The sequence below is a fragment of the Triticum aestivum genome, chromosome 6D (genome assembly GCF_018294505.1).
Source record: "Triticum aestivum cultivar Chinese Spring chromosome 6D, IWGSC CS RefSeq v2.1, whole genome shotgun sequence".
NCBI lineage: Eukaryota > Viridiplantae > Streptophyta > Magnoliopsida > Poales > Poaceae > Triticum > Triticum aestivum.
Window position 1 is genome coordinate 264714665 of NC_057811.1, and position 27093 is coordinate 264741757.

Genomic DNA, 27093 nt, shown 5'->3' on the forward strand with positions numbered 1-27093 from the left:
AAGGCCAAGGGCTTTAGGAGCAAGTGGGTCCTTATGGACGCCAAGTGCGTCCACCCTCGGTTGGTGCTGCCGACGGAGATGCCCTCGCCTCACGACAGATGGCTCCGTGCAAAGCTCACCGACCCCCGGGCGAAGCTGGTGCTGGAGAAGATGACCGCCGACCTGAAGCCTGACGACCCAAGGGCAGAGAAGCTGATGGGGGCCATGCTCGTGAAGGCGTTCCTGGCGTAGTGCGTAGCCCCGCTCTAGGCGCGCTCGCGCCCCCTGTGGAAGCTTGGGGACGAGGGGGACGACCTCCGTCTGCGCCCGGATGCCTTGTCCGAAGAGGAGCTGGGTGCGGCCATCCGTCTTCTGGTCGGGGACGATCAGGCGTATCCGCCAGCCTCCCATCCTCCTTTGTACCACCGCCCGGATGGGGCGAAGGTGGCCGCCGCCATGCCTGTCTTTGATGGGCGCGGGCTCATGCTGCCAGCGCCTTCCGAGGCCACGGAGATGGTGGCCCCAGTACTGGTGTCTTCTGGTGATTCCGACGAGGAGGAGAGGCCCAATTCGGAGCCAACCCTGGAGGGGGAGGGGTAGACCTCTCCTCTTGCGGCAGACCTCCTCCGGGCCCTTTCTGATGATGATGACGAGGTCGGCGACCATCTGGTGAGGGAGTCCCAGGCCCCCGCTGGGGTCACCACGAGGTCCAGGGGCACCCCCCCCAAAGAAGCCGTCGACCGGGGTTCCGACGAAGAGCAGGCCGACGTTGGTCTCCCGAGGTGGCGCCACTGCTCTGACATCGACCGGTGTTGCCCCCGGGTCGACTGCCGTGGCCTCATCTGCTCCTGGAACTCACATGCCGGCGCCCCAGGCTGCGAGGCCCCCGGGCTCCGTGCTTCTGAAGAGGCCGCGGGACTACGCCGCCATGGACCAGTAAGCACCTTGTCCTGATTTTGTTCTTGCTCCTGCTTCTGTCGCTGCTTCCTGACGTTTTCTTCTTGCACCGTCAGGCCGACGCTGTCGGCGAAGAAGAAGAGGAAGGGAGTGGCCGCACCCTCGGGGACCCAGCAGCCTGGCATGGCCGCACCTCCTCCGGCGCAGAAGGGCGGCAACAACCCTCGCCACTCTCCGGCCCGGTCATCCTCGCGAGGCCTGGAGGACCGTCCCCAGGATAAGGCGACCTCCACAGCCAAGCCGGCTCCGGATGCGCCCGTTCTCAGCTCGCCGGCCGAGGTCCCACAGGCTCCGGAGCTGCCGGCTTCTTCTTCTGCTGTCATCAACTCATAGATCTTGGCGATGACGCTGCCTCCTCCTTCCGTCACACTGCTAGCTCGTGATCCTTTTGCTTCGCCTGACGCTCTAGAGAAGGCTCTTTCTGTGCTGACCCGGCTCTGGGATGATCTTCAAGGCGCTGACTGTCGCCTGGTGGCGGGGCGCCTGGAGCTGATCTCAGGTTGGCTGCACTTCGATGCATCTGTCAGGGCAGTGTTGGGCCAGGTCATGGCAGCTTCCGAGGAGGACAAGCGGGCCGTCGACTAAGCCGCGGCCGCCCGTGAGGTGGCGCTGAAGGATGCCGAGGCTGCCACGTTGCAGGGCGGGGGAGATCGAGTTGGAGAACCTGCACAAGGAACGGGCTGCCGTGGCTCGCCAGCTCGAGGTGCGGGAGGAGAAGGTGAAGGCTCAAGAAGAAGCGGTGACCGGCCGCGATGCTGAGCTAGAGCAGCTGGCGCAGGCGTAGGCCGCGGAACGTGACCGCTTGAAGAAACTGGAGAAGGAGGTGGAAGCTGAGAGGGTCCAGCTGGAAATCAAGGCGAAGGTTCTTGCCGAGGATCGCGAGGCCTTCAAGTCTCTTGAGGAGAGATCCCGCGAGGCGTTGCGGGAACTCTACGAGAAGGGCTTGGAGAAGCCTTTGGTGATAGAGGACGTCGTCAATGGAATCGGCCCCATGGTGGAGGGGAAGCGCGCGCGCTCTCCTCATCGGCCTTGACGCGCATCCTCAGCCATCTTCACCTTCGTGATCCCAATGCCGACCTTGGTGTCCTGCTCGAGCCTATGGATGAGGAGCGCTGCGCAGCTGCTGCCAAGGCCATGAAGGGCCAAGTGGAGGCCTTGCTGAAGAGGTTCCTTGCCATCGACCCTGCACCTCCAGCCGGTGGTGCCACCGATCCCGCAACCAAGGCCAACGACACGACCGACAGCGACGCTGCCGATGGGAAGGCGCTCCCTGACGACGACGCCCAAGGCTGAAGAAAAGGCTTGCTGGTGAACAATGGCGCTCCTTCCCATTTTACTTTCCTGTGAACTTTCCTGCAACATACGGCGTGCCTCGTGGAGGTGTTAAAACTTCTTTTTGGTGCTTAAGGAACAATATGTTTTGTAACGTTTTATTGAGATTCTGCAATTTCCTTCCTGTTTGCTTGATGTTCTACGTCGGCAGGGCCCGACCCCGCGCATACCTCAGCCGCCGTTGGACCGTCCGGATCACCAGGATGGGACCAAGGGGTGAGGGGCTACGTGGCCAATTAGGCTCCTGAGTCGCGATGCTCAGGAGTCCCCCTTGACGCGCAAATGGCCTGCGGGAAGGAGATGCGAAGGTAGGCCTTAGTGTTCTACGTCGGCAGGGCCCGACCCCGCACATACCTCAGCCACCGTTGGACCGTCCGGATCACCAGGACGGAACCAAGGGGTGAGGGGCTACGTGGCCAGTTAGGCTCCTGAGTCGCGATGCTCAGGAGTCCCCCTTGACGCACAAAAAGACCTTCATACCTGTCCTCACTGAGGTCCCGCTCGGGAGGGGCGCGCGACGACCAGGTCCGAGGGACCTGGTAGGGCGGCAGACGCTAGGCGTGACCTGAGCATAGCCCTCGTGCCCAGCCCCCTCGCGCGACTCTCCCGAGGGGAAAGCGTTGCGGTGAGGCTGGACACTGAGCCGGGTGGCTCCCTGAGGTTGATGCGGCCGTGGGGCCGCCCTCAGTTGTTTATCACCAGCGCGGAGCATAGCGCTTCCGCACTTGCACGGGCATAGCCGCTCCTCGACCGTGTCGACTGCCAGCGCGGAGCATGGTGCTTCCACTGGTGCGTGGGCAAGGGCTCCCTCTGAGTGGAGCCCCCGGGGCGTGTACAACCCTGCCCTGACATGTGGCTTGCACGACAGGGCTAGACGAGGTGTGTCTGGGCACTCGTGAGCCAGCGCGGGACTCACGAGGCCCTACCTCAAGGCGGGTTGCGCCTGGTCTTGATTCTTGATAGCTGTTGCGATCCTGCAAGATGGTTAGGCAACCTGCGCCGGATGAATCTCCTGAGGCGATTACATGAGGAGGCCAGACACCAATGGCCCCAGGAGGTGACGTGAATGGGGCCGGCCCGCCAGACAGAGCTTAGTCGTTGGGTTTATCGACGCTGCAGGGACGGCCCCGAGCATAGACACCGTGCCTAGCTTTCTCATGCAAAGAATCCTAAAGAAAGACAACCGGCGCGCGGCTTCCATGGTGGTGAGGGCGGTTGTGGGTGGGCTTGCAAGGGCGCACGCCGTTCATGGTATCGAAGTACCAGACAGGCATGCGACAATCGTAAGGCAAATCATGCGAGGGGGCAAGCTAGTTCAGATAGATGCAAGAACGATACATGCCACTGGGATGGACCCGAGCGGCCTAGGGATAATGCGGCCCGAGAGGCGCTCCCAACAGAATAAGCTAAAGATGCAAAAGGATACACGTCACGGGGACAGGCCCGTGCGACTTCGGAATAATGCTGCCCGAGGGGCGCCCCCAACTGAATGAACTGAAAAGAGTCACCTGATACCGTAGCTGGAGTGGGGTTGGAGTAGCTGAAGATGTTTGCTGGAGAAGCTGCTCCTCACGAGCCGCTAGGGTCCTGAGCCTCAGGAGGCTCCGTAGGCCAAGGTGGCTCCTGAAGAACTGTCGCCATCTCCGCCAGGACGGCGTGATGCCTGGCCTCCTGAGCCGCCAGAACGCTCCGCAAGTGGCACTGGAAGGTGAATGCCGCGTTCGGCAAGCCAAATGGCATGTGAACATAGCTGTGAGGTGGACCCTCGCACCGTCCAACGCGCGAAGGCCAGAAACGTCTCTGAGACGCGGCCCTGCTGAGCCCTGGAATGTCGACGCAGACGCGCAGCCCGCCGTCCTCGCCAGGATGGGGGGCTGCGCCGGGTGGCGGGCGGCGGTCTCCACGTATGGTCCTTGCCTCTTGAAGCTCCTGGGTCGCCTTGGTGATGAACTCCTGAGCACTAGGCGCTCCATGCCTTGTGGCTTCTTGAGGGAAACGTGCGGTGAAGCATGCCTCCACATGGTGCCCAAGCTCCTCCCTTGTGACGTTGGCTAAGTCTGAGGCCCTTCAGAAGAGAGCCCCCGAGCCCAGCCTGAGGAGTGTGCCGGGCGCGCCTTCCTATGCGAGGGAGGGAGGCGCCCCGTCTGCGGGCGCAGGTACCGAGGTAGTGTCGCTGAAAATGCTGCTCTCCTGAGGCCCTTGGTGGAGTGGCTTTTTCTTCTTCTTGGGGATGGCCTCAGGAGGGTACAGGGTGCCTTCGTTATCGGGGTCTTCGACCGCTGCAGCTTGGTAAGCGCGCTCGAGGGAGCACACCGCATCCCGTTCTTCATAGGGAACCGTGATGATCCCCCCGCTCCCTGGCATCTTGAGGACGTTGTAGCCATGATGGGTTACTGTCGGTGTCAAAACCGGCGGATCTCGGGTAGGGGGTCCCGAACTGTGCGTCTAAGGCGGATGGTAACAGGAGGCGGGGGACACAATGTTTACCCAGGTTCGGGCCCTCTCGATGGAGGTAATACCCTACTTCCTGCTTGATTGATCTTGATGATATGAGTATTACAAGAGTTGATCTACCACGAGATCGTAGAGGCTAAACCCTAGAAGCTAGCCTATGATTATGATTGTTGTTGTCCTACGGACTAAACCCTCCGGTTTATATAGACACCGGAGGGGGCTAGAGTTACACAGAGTCGGTTACAAGGGAGGAGATCTACAGATCCGAATTGCCAAGCTTGCCTTCCACGCCAAGGAGAGTCCCACCCGGACACGGGACGAAGTCTTTAATCTTGTATCTTCATAGTCCAACAGTCCGGCCCAAGGATATAGTCCGGCTGTCCGAGGACCCCCTAATCCAGGACTCCCTCAGGAGCCCCTGAACCAGGCTTCAATGACGATGAGTCCGGCGCGCAGATTGTCTTCGGCATTGCAAGGCGGGTTCTTCCTCCGAATACTCCACGGAAGATTTTGAACACAAGGATCGTGTCCGGCTCTGCAAAATAAATTCCACATACCACCGTAGAGAGTATAATACTCCACAAATCTAATCTGCCGACAAGTTTCATAGCGTGACATCACGCCACGGCCCGGTCATTATTCGAACCGTTTTCCCAACCAGCTACTGCACATATTGCGAGGCGGTTTTCTTGACATGTCGAAGCAGAGATCGTGTCCCCTTATCACGGGATACTCATCAATACGGGTGTGGGTAACCCAACCGCGCCATCAATTACGGCGCTTGGGGAATAAGCGAGTTTACCAGGCAGGTGGGGAGGCGCATAGTTTCTTCTGCCCTTATAAAGGGACAATGATTCATCTTTTTCACCCACGCCTTCCTCTTCCCCTGCCCACTCATACGCACTCGAGCTCCAATGCCCAAGTTCTCATCCTCTCCACAAAGCCATTCCAAGCATGTCCAGAGCGGGGGGCAAGTGGATGGTCTCCTCCGTTACGGAGGAGGATATTACGAAGCTCCGGGGAGCCGGATACCTAGCCGCAGACATCGTGCACCGGCTCCCAGAAGCAGGGCATATCGTCCCTACTCCAGAACCCCATGAGAGGGTGGTATTTCTTACCCACTTCGTCCGCGGACTGGGATTTCCCCTCCACCCGTTTGTCCGCGGGCTCATGTTTTACTATGGGCTAGACTTCCATGATCTGGCCCCTAACTTCATCCTCAACATCTCGGTGTTTATCGTCGTGTGGGAGGCCTTCCTTCGCATCAAGCCCCACTTCGGCCTATGGCTGAAGACCTTCAACGTGAAGCCAAAGGTGGTAGTCGGTCAGCAGGCGGAGTGCGGAGGCGCCATGGTGGGCAAAATGCCCAACGTCACCTGGCTCGAAGGCTCCTACGTGGAGACCGTGAAGGGGTGGCAATCGGGGTGGTTCTACATCACCGAGCCGCGCGACACCAACTGGGTGGAGGCCCCTCAAATTTTGATCTGGCATCCCCATGCGGCTCACCTCCTGGAAAGAGAAGGGCATGTCCTGGGGTTCGTCGGTGGAGCTGACCGGACTACAGAAATGTATCAAGAATATGATAAGCAAGAAAATCAAGCTTGTCAACGTGGTCCAAGTCATGCTCTTCCGCCGGATCCTCCCGTGTCAAGGTCAGGAATTCAATTCGTGGGAGTTCGACTCGGCTAAGCACCAGACGCTGCGAGAGCTCTTTGACACGACGCACAAAGACGTCTGGAAGGTGCTGTTTAAGGGCGGCGAGGTACCTCCTCCTCTTACCGAGGATCGCGGACTCAGCGCAAAGCGCCCTGCCAATCCGGTAAGTCTTTTATATCTCATAAAATGTTTCTTTGCCTAGCATAATAGTGTGAGGGGTCTGAGCCTCCATGCCATTTTAACAGGACTGGGTAGCGACAGCGGAGCAGATCGACTGTCCAGCCCCCCTGCCCGAAGATCCAGCAGATGCTCTCCTAATGGAGATGCTGGTTCCAGCGCCTTATGAGGCGCCAGAGAAGAAGGCCACGGGGACCAGGAAAGGTCTCCCGCGCAAGGTCATATCGGACTCATCGTCCGAAAACACCGAGGCGCACTCCTCCCATGAAAACGAGGAGGAGGAAGAGGAAAGTTCTCCCCCCCCCCAGTCGGGGGAGACAAGAAAAGGAAGGCCGCCCCGTCAGGGGAGGCCGGAGGGTCCAAGAAGGGAAGGACTCTCCTTCCGGACTGCTCCATGGCGGCCGCTTTTAGTGACGATGAGTGGTTGCCCAGGGACAAGCCCCTGGCGAAGTCGTAAGTATTCAGATACCATAATAGTTCTTGGTATATTTTATTTTATTGCTTCTTATCATGCCGAACACGATCACGCAGTCCGTCCAGAGCCCATATCGACGTATCCTCTTCTGAGGAGTCTTTGGGCTCGTCGGAGATGAAGAGTGATTCACTCCCGACCGCCTCCTCCCCCCGCCCTACAGACGACGTTGAGGTGTTGTCTCAAAGGGTACTGAACCAAGGGGAGACAGTTCCGGAGGCGCCGCAAGGCGACATTCCAGGCGCTGGGCGCACGAGGGGCAAGACTCCCATGGGCCCTGATGCCGGGGGTAGCAAGTCTAGCCCGCAGCCAAATACTGCACCGGAACCTCTAGTGGTTCCGGATTCTGTCAGGCGGCCCCTCGCAAAGAGGGGCAAGCCGTCCGTGCCGATGGCCTCTGTCCATCCAGAGGCATCGGACAACTTGCTAGAAGCATTTCGCGGCGCTTCCATTGACGAAGAGCACCGCACTATCATGAGTGCGGTGGTAAAGAAGGTTCAGTCCGCCAAAAGTGGACTGACTGAAGCCTGTGCCAGCCTCCTAACAGGCTTTGAGGTAAGTAATCAAGTTATGAGAAAATGTTACAGCATAGACAGTAGCCCCTGATGCTCTGTTTGGTGTTCGCAAAGAAAGGCCGAACAGAGGATCAAATAATAGTCACAGGAGTCTAATCAAAATATGTCTATGTGAGAAAGCAGGCTTCACTGCTGGCCGCTGCCGCTCGCACGGCGGAGGTCGCCGCACTGAAGCGGGACCTTGAGCGGTCCAAGGAAGAGCTCTGCCTTACCAAGAGGCAGCTCGAAGAGAACAAAGGTAAGTAATACCCTGTCTATTTATTAATAAAGAAAAATAAAGGTGGTTTGTTAAATCATAGGATCACATTAATATTGCTAGGGGCCACGACCGAAGTGGCGACCCTGAAGAAGGCGCTGTCCGAGGCCAAAGACAAAGCAGCCAAGGAGCGCATCGAGCATGAGAAGCAAGAGGCCTGAATCGGCGAGGTGCAGCAAGAGCTCCAGGACTTTGTCAAGAAGTACGAGTCCTTGGAGCGTGACTCTAAGACGCAAGGGTCCGAGCTTGCGAAGGCCCTCGAGAACGCACAAAATGCCAAGGCCGAAGCCCAAAAGGCCCTCCAGGAAATTGAGGTGGTCAAGAAGATAGCGGTGGGTAAGGCATTCATTATGCAAAGCAAGCATGTGAGGGAAACTTTCCTTTTACTTACCCAATTCGGAGCTCTCCAGGAGCGTTCGCAGATCTGCCCCGCAGCGTGTCGGATGCCGCAGAGTTCTACCGGGTCGAGGAAGGGAGCTCGACGGAGAAGTTGTTCTGGTCTCAGTATACTGGGACCGAACATCCGATGCCCTTGAGCGACCAGTTAAAGCAACTGGTCGAGCTTCACAAGGCGGCCGAACTGGCCATGAGGGGCCTTATAGTCCGGATGTGGCCTGGCGAGCCCCTGCCTGGCAGCTATTTCGGCCTGGTAAGGCGACTTGTGAACGCCTGCCCACGGCTTGAAGTCATAAAGCGGTCCGTCTGCATTGAAGGTGCGCGCAGGGCTTTTGCTCGAGTGAAAGTGCACTGCGCGAAGATGGACGCCAAAAAGCTGGTGAAGGAGGGACCACCGGAGGGCAAGGAGCATCGCCACCCCGAAAAATATTATGACAGTGTCCTGAAGGGCGCTCGCCTTGTGGCGGAGGAATGCGCTAAGGATGTAATATTTGAATGAATGTACTCATGTGATCCTGTAAGATGAAAATGAGTTCATGTGCGGCCGTTGATTTAAAATATTACCTTCTGTGCGGCCGTTTATAAAATTTGAGAGTTGGCGAGTCATCGGCTTCTGCCCCATGTAACTAGTACTGAGGTGTTCGGGATAAACTTGATCACTCTTTATCCCAGTTTTGGGTCCTTCGAAGGAGGTGTTCAGCACAACGAACCAGGCAATCGGACTATAAAGCTTTATCACTCTCACTTAGCCATAGAAGTCTAGAGTTTTAAATTTTGGCGAAGCCCCTAGTATTCGGAAGGCCGAACTTGGGGCGCTATGTACGCCTAAATCGGACAAGGCCAATTCCTCGCCCGAAGTGGAAAAAATCTTTAAGGATTTGAGACCTCTCGAACAGCGACCAGCTCTCGCCGCATCATGACAGTCAGTTTTCGGCTTTCTCTACTGAGGTGCTCATCCGGAAGAACCGGGACACAATCGCAGTAGTTCTCCCAGTGCTACCTTAGCCGATATAGCGGAACGTAAGGTACCAAAACATGGGAGCCGGGCAAACCCAACTATTGACCCAAGACATGATTCGAAGCTGATGCATATAATGCTATAAGTTTGGGGTGCCGCACTGTCGAAAGTGTTCGGACTTTTCATGCCGTATTATGGGGTACACTGAAGCCCCTGGCGCACTGAACGTATCAGAATGTACGGGTGCAATTTGTCGTAAATAAGCAGACAAGGAAAAAAAGATAAAGGAATGCAATAATAGGCTAACGCTATACATTGTTAAAATAATACGTCAAAGCGTACGTATACAATTAGTGCAATAAGCAAAAAATAGGACTATTTGACATGTCCTATCCAAGGGCAAGCTGCGTATGGGTATGTAAAAAGAGATAAATCGATCGTTATCAGAGACCACCTGGGGATTCCCTTGTACGTCAGAGCTTCTTGCTTCCTTGGTATTTCCTTCCCGTAATGGGTCCAACAATCAGACTGCCGGAAAGGGCTTCTAGAGAGTATGGTCCGAAAGAGAGAAAATGATAAAGGTATATGGCCCCTGGGGCGGTTGAGCCGCATTGTGGGACGTGCCATAGCCTTGCCTCCGCTTATGCCCATGGTATCTTGAGTGCGTAGTTATGTACGCGCGGCACAAATTTTGCCGCTTGACTGGGACTAGGACGGAGGCCGAATTGCTAGGCGAGCTCTAAACGTGCCTGGCGATCCTCCTGCAGGGTACTCCGGACTCGCTTGAAGGTATCCGGGGTCTTTTTCGCCGAATTGGCGGTTTGCCTCATAAGGCTGCTTTGCGCTTCTGCTGCGAGGGCCGCAGTGTGCTCCTTCGTGCGGAGCGAGCATTCTGTGTTTCCATTGACTATTATAACCCCACGAGATCCTGGCATTTTGAGCTTGAGGTATGCATAATGCGGTACCGCATTGAATCTGGCAAATGCGGTTCGTCCGAGCAGTGCGTGATAGCCACTGCGGAACGGGACGATATCGAAGATTAACTCCTTGCTTCGGAAGTTGTCTGGAGATCCGAAGACCACTTCTAGTGTGATTGAGCCCGTGCAACAGGCCTCTACACCTGGGATGACACCTTTAAAGGTGGTTTTAGTGGGTTTGATCCTCGAGGGGTCTATACCCATTTTGCGCACTGTATCCTGATAAAGCAGGTTCAGGCTGCTGCCACCGTCCATAAGGACTCGGGTGAGGTGAAATCCGTCAATGATGGGGTCAAGGACCAATGCGGCAGAACCGCCATGACGGATACTAGTGGGATGGTCCCTGCGATCGAAAGTGATCGGACAGGAAGACCATGGGTTGAACTTTGGGGCGATTGGCTCCATCGCATAGACGTCCCTCAGTGCACGCTTCCGCTCCCGCTTGGGAATATGGGTTGCGTATATCATGTTTACCGTTTTCACTTGGGGAGGAAATTTCTTCTGTCCTCCTGTGTTCGGCGGCCGGGGCTCCTCCTCGTCGTCGCTATGCAGCCCCTTTTCCTTGTTTTCGGAATTCAACTTGCCGGCCTGTTTGAACACCCAACATTCTCTGTTGGTGTGGTTGGCTGGTTTATCGGGGGTGCCGCGAATTTGACACGAGCGATCGAGTATGCGGTCCAAGCTGGATGGACCCGGATTGCTTCTTTTGAACGGCTTTTTCTGCTAACCGGATTTAGAGCCACTGAATCCGGCATTGACTGCCGTGTCTTCGGTGTTATCGCCGTTATTGCGGCGCTTGTTTTTGTTGCGACGTAGCTTGCCGTTGCTGTCTTTGGCATCTGAATTGCCAGGGTTTCTTGACGTATTGTTGCTGCGAGCCAGCCAGCTGTCCTCGCCCGCGCAAAAGCGGGTCATGAGCGTCGTGAGGGCTGCCATGGACTTCGGCTTCTCTTGGCCGAGATGTCGGGCGAGCCACTCGTCACGGATGTTATGCTTGAATGCCGCTAAGGCCTCGGCATCCGGACAGTTGCCAATTTGGTTCTTTTTAGTTAGGAACCGAGTCCAGAATTTCCTGGCTGATTCCCCTGGCTGTTGTGTTATGTGACTCAAGTCATCTGCATCCGGAGGTCGCACATAAGTGCCTTGGAAGTTGTCAACGAATGCGTCTTCCAAATTCTCCCAACTGCCTATGGAGTTTGCCGGCAGGCTGTTGAGCCAATGTCGAGCAGGTCCTTTGAGTTTTAATGGGAGGTACTTGATGGCATGTAGATCGTCACCGCGGGCCATGTGGATGTGGAGGAGGAAATCTTCAATCCATACCGCGGGGTCTGTTGTACCATCATATGATTCAATGTTTACGGGTTTAAAACCTTATGGGAATTCATGATCCATTACTTCATCAGTGAAGCATAGAGGGTGTGCGGCGCCTCTGTGCCGGGCTATATCACGACGCAGTTCATATGAGTTGCTGTATTCGGCCCGGCCGGATTTGCTTTTAGTATATCCGGCATGACAGTTGTCGTCACGTGTGGGCCCCCCGTGATCTGTAGATCGATCTTGCATATCCTGCTTTGTTTTCCAATATGTCTCGCAGGTCCTGCGTGTTACCCCGGGCCTTGATATTTTTGTTTGACTGACGACGGGGTGCGGGCTGGACTATGGCCTGATATGCCGCTTTGTCTCGGCCACGAGGTGGCCGGTCAGCCGCATCATATGCTGGAGGCGCAGGCTTTAATGCTTCTTCCTCTAGTTGGGGTAGCAACCTACGCTTTGGGTAACTTTTGGTTGGGCGCTCGAGTTCGTATTCCTCGGCTACTAGGACCTTAGTCCATCTATCCGCTAGCAGATCTTGGTCAGCTTTAAGCGCTGTTGCTTTTTCTTCAGGCTTTTTGCTGTGGCTATAAGCCGGCGCTGGAAGCGCTCCTGTTCGACGGGATCCTCAGGCACGATAAATTCTTCGTCGCCGAGGCTCACCTCGTCTTCGGAGAGAGGCATGTAATTGTCATCCTCTGATTCTCCGTCTACTGCCTGTTCCTTAGGGCTAGCTTGCCCATCCTCCTGCTCGAGGCCTGGTTGGAGGGGATTGTCTTCGTCTTCGACACTATCCGCACCATTATTGTCTCTTGTGCCGGTATCGCTGGTTTTGCTATGGCGGGGCTTAGAGCGGCGCCGCTGACGCCGGTGCCTGGGTTGCTTCTCGGAGGGATTATCCTCCGTTGCCTTATCGCCATCGCCTTCTTTGGGGGTGTCCACCATGTATATATCATATGATGAGGTGGCAGTCCAGCGCCCTGTGGGCGGTGGTTCCTGTTCGTCTCCTGCATCGTCGTCCATACCGTCGATGTCTTCGGAGCCGAAATCGAGCATGTCAGTTAAGTCGTCGACAGTGGCTATTAAGTGGGTGGTGAGGGAGTCCTGGATTAGGGGGTCCTCGGACAGCCGGACTATATACTTTAGCTGGACTGTTGGACTATGAAGATACAAGACTGAAGATTTCGTCCCGTGTCCAGAAGGGACTCTCGTTGGCGTGGAAGGCAAGCTTGGCAATATGGATATGTAGATCTCCTCCCTTGTAACCGAATCTGTGTAACCCTAACCCCCTCCGGTGTCTATATAAACCGGAGGGTTTAGTCCGTAGGACAACAACAATCATACCATAGGCTAGCTTCTAGGGTTTAGCCTCTACGATCTCGTGGTAGATCAACTCTTGTAATACTCATATCATCAAGATCAATCAAGCAGGAAGTAGGGTATTACCTCCATCATGAGGGCCCGAACCTGGGTAAACATCGTGTCTCCCGCCTCCTGTTACCATCCGCCTTAGACGCACAGTTCGGGACCCCCTACCCGAGATCCGCTGGTTTTGACACCGACATTGGTGCTTTCATTGAGAGTTCCACTGTGTCGTCATCATAAGGCTGGATGGCTCGTCTCGTTGTCAAGGACAACATCACCTCTGGGGGAGCCCAGGCTGTAGGCCAAACTCTCCGACTAGGCGGTTTCGTCATGACCGCCCGTTCGGCCATTGCGCCGACGATGACTTCTCGGGTCCTCGAAAACAGCCTCCACGTCGGCTCGGAATTCGCCGAACAGTTGGATCCAATGGAGCTCTCTTCCTTGAACGAGCTCTTGGATCGCATCGCCGCCTTGGGAGTCGCTACAGACTATGATCAGATCGGGCTTAAACCCGACCAAAGGGAGATTAACTCTCCGCCGGTCACCCATCAGATAGCGGTGGTGGAGGAGCAACGCAGCGATTCTTCTTCTATCTTGAGGACAAACTATGTCCGGATTCCCGAGCTCTCCGAGCCGGATACCCGTCTACGGGAGGACATGGCCCAAGCCTTGAACCTAGAATCAGGCAGCGGGCCAGACCTATTGGGCAACATCCCGGAGCCCGAACTGCCAAGCTCGGAAACTCCTCCGCCCCTGGGTCTCAGATCGGGTCAGGGTTCGGACCTAAATCCACCCACCCACCCAGATATAAGTGATCTTTCCCACATTAGACAAGAGCCCCAAGAGACAGTACACCACTATTGGGCCAGATTCCTCCTTGTAATGAGCAAGGTTAAGGACTGTCGCGAGGAAGACGCAATTTCATTCTTTTGCAAAAATTGCACGGACAGGGGAATCCTCAACGCCATAAGTCGCCGTGACATAGCACACTTCGCTGACTTGGCGGCCATAGTACGGAAGTACTGTGCGATGGAAAGCGCCTGGAAAACCCAAACAAAATTTTGGGATCCTCCGGCTCTCACAAAACCCCCCGTCCGAACTAAAAGGGTGTACTCTCGTAAGTCACCCGATCCAATTACAAAGAAACAAAAGCCCACTACAGGGCGTGGAACCGTATTGGAGGGATGGCTTAATGGGCCATGCAAAATTCACAGTACAGCGGATACCATGCCAACACACAGCCTTAGAGCATGTTGGGTACTCCGGCAGGTGGCCAAGAGCGGTGAGGATCTCCTCATCAACAATACCGCAGAGCACCATCCCGTGGAAAACAACAATACAGTATTGACAGTCTTCGAGACCTTCGCCTCAAATAATAGGCGTAAGCGAGCACTCCGCAGCCTTGCCGAAGTCTGCCACGTGGCAGCAATAAATCCATGGAGCGATACGGCTATCACCTTCAATGCCAGTGACGAACCTAAATTCCGAACAGCCCGAGCACCAGCCGCCTTGGTCCTTAGTCCAATTGTGGACGGCTTCCGGCTTACTAAAGTGCTCATGGACGGCGGCAGCGGATTAAACCTCATCTATGAGGAGACTCTTCGAAAAATGGAAATAGACAAAAGCCGCATTGAGCAAAGCAGCACGACCTTCAGAGGAATCATCCCTAGTCGGGAGGCACGATGTGCTGGGAAAATCACACTAGATGTGGTATTCGGCACGCCGGAGAATTATAGGTCCGAAGAAATCACATTCCAAGTGGCCCCGTTCAATAGCGGATACCACGCCCTTCTAGGGCGGGAGGCATTCACGATCTTCCAAGCTATACCCCATTACGGGTACATGAAGCTCAAAATGCCCGGGCCCAATGGAATCATCACTCTAGCTAGTGATCCGGACATAGCACTCCGCGCCGAAAATAAAACAGCCGCACTGGCCCTCGAGGCGTTATCCGAAGCCCTCGCGGCCGAAGAATTAACTGCGCTGCGCTCCACAGTGGACAGGGACGACGTGATACTCGACAAAAGATCCAAGTCCACCTCTTTTAAACCAGCGGATGAAATAGTCAAATTCCAAGTCCATCCAACGGACCCTACAAAAACAGCATCCATCGGGGTACAGTTAAACCCCACAGTAGACGCCGCGCTACGGGAGTTCTTGCGCGCGAATTGGGACATCTTCGCCTGGCATCCTTCAGACATGCCAGGAATCCCACGCAGGCTGGCCGAGCATAGCCTTAACATTCTAAAGGGATTCAAGCCGGTCAAGCAAACTCTTCGGCGCTTCTCTGAGCCTAAGCGACAAGCCATGGGAGAGGAGCTAGCCAAGTTACTGGAGGCCGGATTCATTCGAGAAATAAAACATCCGGACTGGCTAGCAAACCTGGTGATGGTACCAAAGAAGGACAAATCCTGGCGCCTATGTGTCGACTTCAAGGACCTTAACAAGGCTTGCCCCAAGTATCCCTTGCCCCTCCCTCGCATCGATCAAATTATCGATGCTACCGCAGGACACGACTCATTGTGTTTCCTCGACGCATACTCCGGATACCATCAAATTAAGATGGCGGAGTCCGATCAAGCCGCAACGGCATTTATCACTCCATACGGCCCCTTCTGTTTTAACACCATGCCTTTCGGGCTCAAAAACGCCGGTCAACCTATCAACGCATGATTCAGACATGCTTGGAGACACAGATCGGCAAAACAGTGGAGGCATACGTAGACGATGTGGTCATTAAAACCAAACACGCCGAATCCTTAATAGCCGACTTGAGGCTCACGTTCGACAATCTCCGAACATACGACATTAGGCTCAATCCGGAAAAATGCGTCTTCGGTGTGCCCGCCGGAAAGCTCTTAGGCTTCATCGTCTCCAACAGAGGAATCGAAGCAAATCCGGCTAAAATACGAGCTCTGTCACAGTTGGCCATCCCAACAGACCTCAAGCAAATCCGTTTATCTCCTGATTAGTGGCTGCCTTAAGCCGTTTCATCTCCTGATTAGGAGAAAAGGCACTAGCTCTTTATCGCCTTCTTCGACGCACCGAACACTTCGAGTGGACAGATGCAGCCACGACCGGATTAGAAGAAATAAAAGCCGTTTTGGCCACAAACCCAATCTTGGCCGCGCCAAATGTCAGCGAACCAATGCTGTTGTATATAGCGGCAACACACCAAGTTGTAAGCGCAGTGCTCGTCGTCGAATGAGAGACGGACGGACATAAGTTCCCGCTTCAAAAGCCGGTATACTATGTATCCACTGTCCTCACTCCATGCAAATCACGGTACCCACAATATCAAAAGATAGCATACACGGTCTTCATGGCTTCACGGAAACTACGACACTACTTTCAAGAGTGTTCAATTACGGTGGCCTCTGAAGTACCACTCAACGACATAATAAACAACCGCAAGGCCACGGGCCGGATTGCTAAATGGGCTATTGAGCTCCTCCCGTTCGACATAATATACAAACCACGGCGAGCCATTAAGTCACAAGTACTGGCTGATTTCGTCGCCGGATGGAGAGAAGCCGAACTCCCTAAAGAGTACGACGCGTACTCCAATTGGATCATGCACTTTGACGGCTCTAAAATGCTGGCTGGTCTGGGGGCTGGCGTCGTCCTGACATCCCCCACCGGAGATACAGTCCAATACGTACTCCAAATACTATACACAGACTCCAACAACGCAGCAGAATATGAGGCCCTGTTACATGGTCTCCGGATGGCAGTCTCCATGGGCATTCAACGCCTGGAGGTGCGTGGGGACTCGAACCTCGCAATATCTCAAATAAATGGAGACTTCGATGCCAAGGATCCAAAAATGGCGGCTTATCGCAACGCCGTCCTCAAAATGTCAGCTCGGTTCGAGGGGCTTGAATTCCACCATGTGGTCCGGGAAAACAATCAGGCGGCGGATATCCTCGCCCGCATCGGCGCTAAGCGCGACCCTGTCCCACCTAATATCTTCTTGGAAAGGCTGTTTAAGCCATCCGTGGTATGGGAAGGAGAGACCGGTAACAATAGTCCGGACCCGGCCACAACGCCAGACACCGAACACTCTGACGTAATCGGAGGCTCTGCCACCGAAATAACACCTTCGGCCCACGTGATTATGGCCGTCATCGCCCTGTGGACAGAACCCTTCTTGGCTTACCTAACTAGGCAGGAACTACCTGAGGACCCAAACGAGGCACGTTGCATTGTGCGACGGTCTAAAGCCTACAAGGTCCACGAGGGAGAGCTTTATAAGAAAAGCGCTACCGGAGTCCTTCAAAGGTGCATCTCCGAAGAGGAAGGACGGCAACTTTTGGCAGAAATTCATGCTGGACTTGGCGGCCACCACGCCGCAGCTCGGGCCCTTGTAAGCAAGGCCTTCCGTACAGGTTTTTATTGGCCGACAGCCCGGGCAGACGCACAGGACCTCGTTCAACGTTGCGTCGGTTGCCAGCTTTTGCAAACCAAAGCCATATGCCACCTACCGCTCTCCAAACAATCCCCATCACTTGGCCCTTTGCGGTCTGGGGGCTTGATATGGTCGGACCCCTTAAAGGGGGAAGCCATAAGAAAAAATACCTATTGGTCATGGTGGACAAATTCACCAAATGGATAGAAGCCAAACCAGTTAAAACGGCCGAATCCGGACCAGTGATAGACTTCATATCCGGGGTTGTACACCGTTATGGCGTTCCCCACAGCATCATCACCGATAACGGCTCGAACTTTACAGCCGACGAGGTAAAACTTTGGTGCAGCAACATGGGCATCAAGCTCGATTATGCTTCTGTCTATCACCCGCAAACTAACGGTCAAGTCGAGCGAGCAAATGGTCTTATCATGAGCGGCATTAAACCCAGATTAGTGCGATCCTTGAAGGAATCCGATACGCACTGGGTAGAGGAGCTCGACTCCGTACTATGGGGGCTGCGGACCACGCCGAATCGCACTACCGGATACACACCGTTTTTTATGGTGTACGGCGCAGAGGCGGTACTGCCCTGCGACATAATTCATGACTCACCTAGAGTGCGCATGTATGAAGAGAAAGAAGCCGAGCTTGATCGGCAGGACAGTTTGGACGCCCTGGAGGAGGAGCGTGACGTGGCAAAAGCCCGTTCCGCATTCTATCAGCAACAGGCTCGAAGGTATCAAAGCAGAGAAGTACGGGCCAAAACTTATAACGTTGGCGAACTCGTTCTACGCCTACCGGAGAAGAAAAAGAACAAGCTCAAGCCCAAATGGGAAGGTCCCTTCGTTATTGACCAAGTTCTGACCGGTGGAGCGTACCGTCTGCGGGATGCATCGGACAATCGACTCGAGCCAAACCCATGGAACGCAGCCAGACTCCGAAGGTTCTACGCCTAGTGCCGGACTCTATGTTCGTCTCCTTACCTCTGTCAATTTTTTATATATTCGTTATCTGTCTTTTCTTTCTTTCTTCCCCTTTTTTTTCTCCGAGGCCTTACAAGGTTAAAATGTGTCTTGACTACACAATCTTGACGCGCTAGCCGCGCTCATGATACCTGGGGGCTTCTTATACAGAAGCTTAATATAGCTACGTTCCGGGCTCTAGGCCCCACACATGTGTTACTTTTCACATGTACCTTTTTTCGCCATTATATGCATCGATATGACTTAAGTTTTGGCCAAGCTGGGTTGCCTGGCTCTTGTGTTTATGCCCTACGTTCCCGTTAATTCGGCTAGGGCATAAGGGGAGCACCTCTGCGATTGTTACTGCCGGGTCAGCCGGATGTGTACCTCAGACTGGGTGAAGCCGAAAGCTAGCGTTCTTAAGGGAATATTCGGTCGGTGAACAAAAGACGATTTTTATTTATTGTACTACATGCCCCCAGATGTTTATATCCTGCGTCTCTTTTCGCAGTTCGGACATGCACATTAATGCATGCGTACCCAGGGAAAGGAACCCTTAACGGAACTATTCTCCCTGGAAGATGTTTCTTACTATCCATGTAATATAACATAGCTAGTTGGGTACTTGTCTGTTCAAGCACTTATGACCCCTACGCTTGGTTTCCACGCGTACCCCGGTTTTTACATAACTGAGCGGGTATTCAGATACACTCCGGACTGTCGGGTCCGGAGGTCGAAGCGGAAAGGTCCGCCATGACAAATGATTTACAATCTGGCTAGGGACAATATATGTCACTTGAAGTACACAGTCACTTAGACTGACTAAATTCTTCTTCTATACCATCCAACAGTCTGTCTAGCCTACTGTCCTGTTGGGAATACTTTGCGGCTAATTCTACCTGGTCATAAACCAAACTGACGGGGATCTCTTTCCCATCAGAGCCCACAGGTCCGACCTCGGCCATGTGGTTCGGGTCAGCGTTGGTATATCGCGTCTTCACCATGGCCCAGGCTTCCCTTGCACCTTGTCGGCAGGCTGATATCTTCCATAATCGGAAGCACCTCCGCGCTCCCTTGAGCTTTTCTACAAGCTCTCTCATGCCTCCTGACAGGGAGGCGGATGGCCACAAGGCTTGGGCAATGCCCTGCATCACTTGCCGTACCTGTTCGTGTAGTTGTGAGAGCTCGAGCAGAAGATCGCATGTAGACCCGGGCATCTCCTCCGCGGGACGACCCGTCAGCATACCTACAGATATAACTCTGTCAGCCGGTTTCTTCGCCGAACTCTCTAAAAGTTCGTTCAAGCACTTACTGAAAATGCCGCGTCGAAGCCTCTTATTCTCCTTTACGGAGTCAGCAAGCTGGGCTCGAACATCTTTCAGTTCAACGCCCAGCCGGGTATTGGCGTCTTGGAGATCGTTTTTCTCCCGCCTAACCCGTGTAAGCACGCGCTCGCCAGCCTTTAGCTGTCGGTTAGCATGTTGCTCATCCCCTCGCACGACCTCCGGATTCACTCCGGAGTCATCTGCAAAATCTATTGTTAGATTTGCATGCATGCCGCATACTACCTGGTACATGACATTCTTTGCAATGGAAACAAGTGTTACCAGATGGGGCCTTCTCGGACTCCTTCACTGCGGCAACTGCGGCCTGAAGCTGGGCTTTGCACTCCTCCAGCTCTTGAGACAACTGGGTATTCTTCTCCGTAAGAACCTATGCAAACAATGATCCTTAAATCAGTTGTGCCAACTGTTTCAAGTCTCAGGGGCTACTCATATACATAATTATTAGATTTTCTTACCCGTATATCCTTTACATACTGGTCCGTGGCTCTGGCAAGACCATTTTGAGCAGCTCGGATGTACGCGTCTCCTGAGTTGAAGGCATCAAACGCCTCTTGGGAGAAACAAGCGTCGCGGAGTACGGCCCGGCGACGCCTGTGATTCATGGCGCTCTCCACTTCGGAATTCGTAGCGGACAGCCTATCCGCATCCTCTGTAGGAGGAACATCCGGCGTTGGCCCCATGTTAGCGTCCGCCTCTAAGTCCGGCTCTGGAGCCCGACTGGTGGAGGCGTGGCCGGCAACCTCTCCGGATATAGTCCGGCGAGCGTTTTTCCTACTAGGAAACATGGGCGTTATTATATTTTAAAAGACGACAACCACGGAGCGGGGTTCTTTTTCATACCTCTGCGACGGCGTCTCAGTCCTGACCGCCTTCCTTTTAAGCCTACCCGGCTTCGGTGCCCCTTGTTGGTGAGTCACTGCGGGTTCGGCATGGCGTCCCGAGGGCCTTCCCTGTAAGACACCATATGTGTGCGGTAGGTGAAGTGCAGAAAAAGGGATCCTTCTTGGAAGTTAGGATTGCGGTTTTACTTACATGCGATGCAGGGAGTAGTCCCGGATAATCGGCTATGATGGCCACCATGGCACCGTCGCAGCTCAATTGATAGAACTTCCTGTCAATAAGCTCCACAAATGTGTCCGAATCTTCTTCGAGTCCGGGGTCGAGGGCCCGGTCAGGGTCCTCCGGTTGTGGAGGCGGGCTGTGGACCTCCCTTACAGCTTTTCGCAGTTCCTGCTATGAAATGGCAAGGTAAATACTTATGATGAAGAATGCGGGAATGTTTCGAGTAAAAAGTAGCAGTTCACCCAGCTTGGAGGGTTGTACATGGAGAATCCATCCCGTGGCTTAATGCGGATGAACTCCTCTTCCTCTCCTTTGTACAAATCGGACAGAATTTTTGCTAGAGCAGCGACTGAGTCCGGTCCCTTATGACCGCAGCGGGTGGCATCGTCTTCTCCGTTGAAGTGCCACATGGGTTGCCCCCGATATTGAAGTGGCTGCACCCCCCGCATTATACATATCGACATGACCTCGATTACTGTCAATCCTGACTGGGCCAGCGTCTGTATCCGACCCATCAGGTAAAGGACTTCCCCGTTATCTTCCTCCTGGGGGCTCCGAGGACGCCAGCTGCGGCGTTTCTTCAAGGGAGCGTTGTCGAACTCAGGAAGGCCCATCCGAATAGGGTCCGGAAGGGGGACGTCCTCCATGTAAAACCACTCCGAAGGCCAGTCTTCGGATGTCTTCTTCGGAGTACCGAACAGGTATCCGGTCCCGGCGATGCGCCATATTTCGGCTCCGCCCACTTGATACATTGACCCCTCCTGTGTACGGGGTATGAGGCAGAATAGCCTCTTCCATAGCTCAAAATGAGCTTCGCAGCCCAAAAACAGCTCGCAAAGGGCGACGTAGCCAGCGATGTGTAATATGGAGGCGGGAGTAAAGTTATGCAGCTGGAGGCCGTAGAACTCCAGGAGCCCGCGGAGGAACGGATGGATTGGAAATCCGAGCCCTCTTAATAAGTAAGGGACAAGGCATACCCGCTCCCCCATGGATGGGTTGGGAAAGCTCTCCGCTTGCTCCCCGCCGTTGTAGGTGGCGAGTCCGGCTCGAACGGGGACCATATACGCTGGAGGGAGGAATCCCTGGGTCTGTAACTCTACTAATTGGCTGTGAGGGACGGAACACTTCTTCCAATTGCCTGGCTTAGGGCTACGGGAGCGAGAGGAGGAGCTGCGATGGCCGGCCATGATGGGATGGACCTTTCCGGGCGCGCTCCGATGGATACTCACTGTGGGAGGATGGTGTGATCTGGATCTGAGGATCCCCGCCTCCTTAAATAGACGATTTACTTACATGGTTAGGGTGGCAAGTGTAAAAATGCCCCGACTTCTCGCATTCGCTCGACACGTGGAGGACAACCATTATTAGGCGTAGAAGCCAAGGAGTGGAACATTCATGGGAAGCCGGACACTACTCGACAGGCACTCAGAATTTGGAGGAGAACCCGCCTTGCAATGCCGAAGACAATCTACGCGCCGGACTCAACGCCATTGAAGCCCGGTTCGGGGGCTACTGAGGGAGTCCTGGATTTGGGGGTCCTCGGACAGCCGGACTATATACTTTAGCCGGACTGTTGGACTATGAAGATACAAGATTGAAGACTTCGTCCCGTGTCCGGAAGGGACTCTCCTTGGCGTGGAAGGCAAGCTTGGCAATACAGATATGTAGATCTCCTCCCTTGTAACCGACTCTGTGTAACCCTAACCCCCTCCGGTGTCTATATAAACCGGAGGGTTTAGTCCGTAGGACAACAACAATCATACCATAGGCTAGCTTCTAGGGTTTAGCCTCTACGATCTCGTGGTAGATCAACTCTTGTAATACTCATATCATCAAGATTAATCAAGCAGGAAGTAGGGTATTACCTCCATCGAGAGGGCCCGAACCTGGGTAACCATCGTGTCCCCCGCCTCCTGTTACCATCCGCCTTAGACACACTGTTCGAGACCCCCTACCCGAGATCCGCCGGTTTTGACACCGACAGGTGGTGGGTGGGGAACGAATTTCTTCGTCGTCCGCTTCCCACTCAAGCTGGACATAGTTCGACCAAGGGCCTCCCGACAAGGAGAGAGACCTTAATGAATTTAGCACATCGCCCAGGGGCGAGTGCTGAAAGATATCCGCGCAGGAAAACTCCATGATCGGTGCCCAATCAGATTCGATAGGCACTGACGTGGGCGGTTCGGAGCCCGTGGCCGAGGACGAATCCAAGAGTCCAGCAACACAGGTCTCGTAGGAGGTGAAGTCAGTATTCGGCTCTATCGCCACTGAGTGTGCGGCCTCCGTGGCGGGGTCCATCCACCCATCCTCGGACGGCGCAATCTGCTCCGGATTGAGGGCCGGAGTAGCCACAGGTGTGATCTCCCGAACAACGTCCGACGGCAGAGCTAAGTCATGCTCGTCGTGACTGTGCGGCGCACATGACATGGGCTCGAATCCTTCAAAGATTAAGTCTCCGCAGATGTCGGCGGTATAGTTTTAAGTTTCCAAACCTGACCTGACGGCCAGGGGCGTAGCTCTCGATTTGCTCTAGATGGCCAAGCGAGTTGGCCCGCAGCGCGAAGCCACCGAATACAAAGATCTGTCCAGGGAGAAAAACCTCACCCTGGATCGCATCATTGCCAATGATCGAAGGAGCCATCAAGCCTTATGGTGACGGCACAGTGGAACTCTCAATGAAAGCACCAATGTCGGTGTCAAAACTGGCGGATCTCGGGTAGGGGGTCCCGAACTGTGCGTCTAAGGCGGATGGTAATAGGAGGCGGGGGACACAATGTTTACCCAGGTTCGGGACCTCTCGATGGAGGTAATACCCTACTTCCTGCTTGATTGATCTTGATGACATGAGTATTACAAGAGTTGATCTACCACGAGATCGTAGAGGCTAAACCCTAGAAGCTAGCCTATGATTATGATTGTTGTTGTCCTACGGACTAAACACTCCGATTTATATAGACACCGGAGGGGGCTAGGGTTACACAGAGTCGGTTACAAGGGAGGAGATCTACAGATCCGAATTGCCAAACTTGCCTTCCACGCCAAGGAGAGTCCCACCCGGACACGGGACGAAGTCTTCAATCTTGTATCTTCATAGTCCAACAGTCCGGCCCAAGGATATAGTCTGGCTGTCCGAGGACCCCCTAATCCAGGACTCCCTTAGTTACTGCCATAAAATTGGCCAGGGCTGGATACCCAAGGATGGCGTTGTACGACAGGCGGATGTGGGTGACGTCGAAGTCGATGAGCTCGGTGCGGTAGTTGTCACGCTGGCCGAATGTGACAGGGAGGCGGACCTGGCCTATCGGGTGGTGGAGCCGTCGGTCACTCCTGAGAAGGGCTTGGTAGGCTGTAGTTGATCATATGGCACTTGGAGGCTATCGAACGTCTCGACGGACAGGACATTGAGCCCTGCGCCACCGTCGATGAGGGTCTTGGTGACTTGAATGTTGCTGATGACGGGTGAGCAGAGCATCGGGAGGGCGCCGGTGGTTGCCGCGCACTTGAGCTGGTCTAATGAGCTGTAGGTGATGGCGCACTTGGACTACCTGAGCGGGCGCGTGGCCTCAAGCCTGGGAAGGGCCGCGTTCACCTCGCGAGCAAACTACTTGAAGATGCGCTGGGAGGCTGGGGCCTGAGCGCCACCCAAGATGCAGGCGATGGCACGAGGCTCTTGAAAGCCCCCAGCCCCCTCGTCCTGATGGTGGTCGTCGTTCCTCCTTGGTGGTGGTGGTAGCGGAGGGAGGCCTGCGCTGCCCTGAGGACGGTCCTCACAAGGCTGGTCTCTCCAAGCGCCCTCGCAAGGCGGATCCTGCCAGCGGTCCTCATGAAGCCGGTCGCGCCACTCCTGGCGGGGGGTACGGTCGTCCCAGCGTCCTCCACTTCGTCTTTGTCCTCGGCCGTAGCCCCGGTTGCCGCGCTCGGGGCGTCGACCGAAGCGCCCATTGCGGATGGCCCTGAGCTCCTGACAGTCGCTGATGTTGTGGCTGTGAATGTCGTGGAAGGCGTAGAATGGGCAGTTGGCCTTGGATGACTCGGGGTGGTCGCGGCCGTGCTTCATCTCCGGCTCCACTGCGAGCGCAACAGCCCCCTTGCGCTTCACGTCCTTGATCTTGGCTTTCTTGTCCTCCTGGTCGGCAACTGGGAGCTTGAGGAGGGAAAGGCGCCCTTCCTCAGCCCTTGCGCACTTGGTTGCCATGTTGAACATTTCCAGGGTAGTGCATAGTTCCTCGTGGATGGCGAGCTCCTCCATCATCTTGACGTCGTGGACGCCATCGAAAAACGTGGAGATGATGGCCTGATACGTCTCCGTCGTATCTATAATTTTTGATTGTTCCATGCCAATATTCTACAACTTTCATATACTTTTGGAACCTTTTTATACTATTTTTGGGGACTAACATATTGATCCAGTGCCTAGTGCCAGTTCATGTTTGTTGCATGTTTTTGTTTCGCAGAATATCCATATCAAACGGAGTCCAAACGGGATAAAAACAGACGGAGCTTATTTTTGGAATATTTGGAAAATTCTGGAAGAAGAATCAATGCGAGACGGTGCCCGAGGTGGCCACGAGGCAGGGGGCGCGCCCCTGACCCTAGTGGGCCACCCGTAAGGCGGTTGATGCCCTTCTTCGGCCGCAAGAAAGCTAATTTTTGGTAAAAAATCACGGCGAAGGTTTCAGTCCAATCGGAGTTAAGGATCTCCATATATATACGAAACGGTGAAAGGGCACCAGAACAGAACGCAGAAACAAAGAGAGACAGAGAGACAGATCCAATCTCGGAGGGGCTCTCGCCCCTCCCACGCCATGGAGGCCAAGGACGAGAGGGGAAACCCTTCTCCCATCTAGGGAGGAGGTCAAGGAAGAATAAGACGAAAGGGGCCCCTTCTCCCCTTCTCTTTCGGTGGCGCCGGAACGCCGCCGTGGCCATCATCATCACCGCAATCTTCACCAACAACTTCACCGCCATCATCACCAACTCTTTCCCCCTCTAGGCAGCGGTGTAACCTTTCTCTTACCCGCTGTAATCTCTACTTAAACATGGTGCTCAACACTATATATTATTTCCCAATGATGTATGGCTATCCTATGATGTTTGAGTAGATCCGTTTTGTCCTATGGGTTATTTGATGATCAAGATTGGTTTGAGTTGCATGTTTTATTATTGGTGCTGTCCTATGGTGCTCTCTGTGTCGCGCAAGCGTGAGGGATCCCCGCTGTAGGGTTTGCAATATGTTCATGATTTGCTTATGGTGGGTGGCGTGAGTGACACCGAATATCTGAAAAAGGGAAAATTTTACTGGGTCAAATTCATCATTTGCAATGCTATGCTTGGAATTTATGCGAAATATATGATATTACTTGTTGTTCTGAAAACCCTAAGAAACATGTAAGTGCATCTAGTGCCCCTTAGTGATTTTGGTGTATTGAAGACTTATAGGTTAAGGGACTAATGCGTTTGTGAGTGTACATAGATCTATAAGTCTATGAGGAGTCTGATAGTTACAGAGAAAGTCGACCCCTAAAAATGAAGTTCTTCGACTGAAGACTTTGGATTTCTGAAGACTTTCTGAAGACTTTGAAGGTGAAGAAATTGGTGTCACCTTGAAGACTTGGTATTCATTTGAGGAATATGAAGCGTGAAGACTTTTGTTTTCGTAGTTTCATTTTCTCTTTCTTGAGTCATAGGAAACACCGTACTGTTAAAGGGGGTCGAGGAAATACTAAGGAAAAATTTCCATGTGATGCTCAACTCAAAATCCTACACCTACCAATCCCTTTGAGTGAAGCCATTGGAAATCTCATACAGTTCAGTCATATTCTTCAGTGACAGAGATGAAGTTCTTCTGGTCTCTGAGGAATTTGTTCTGACTGAGGAGTTAGGAATTCGCCAGTGCGGATTGCCTACACAGTGAGGAACATGATAGCCCTGAGGAATTTGAACCTCAAATTTCCGACCGTTGCTGTGCTATGCGCCAGCTGTCCCAAAATATCTACCCACCTAACGGTCATATCATTGAAGGGCATTTATGTCTTATCATGCGGGCTGCTCCCTAGGCTATAAATAGCTGCCCCTACAACCACTAGCTGGTTGGCTGCTCCGAGAGAAACTAACACTTGTCATTTGAGAGCATCCCATCCCCCGAGGACTTTGAGCGAAAATCATCAAGTGAGGAAAAACGCCAAACCCAAACACCTACAAACCCAAAGTGATTGAGCATCACTGAAGAGATTGATCCTGCGTGGATTCGACGCTTGTTACCTTTGAAGACTGTGCTTCTTCCAGACGGTTAGGCGTCATGGTCTAGAGCATCCAAGAGGAAATTGTGGATCGCCGAGTAACTGAGTTTGTGAAGGTTCGGAAGTCACCCGAAGACTTACCATGAGTGATTGGACGAGGTCTGTGTGACCTTAGTTCAAGGAGAATACGGTGAGGACTGTGTGTCCG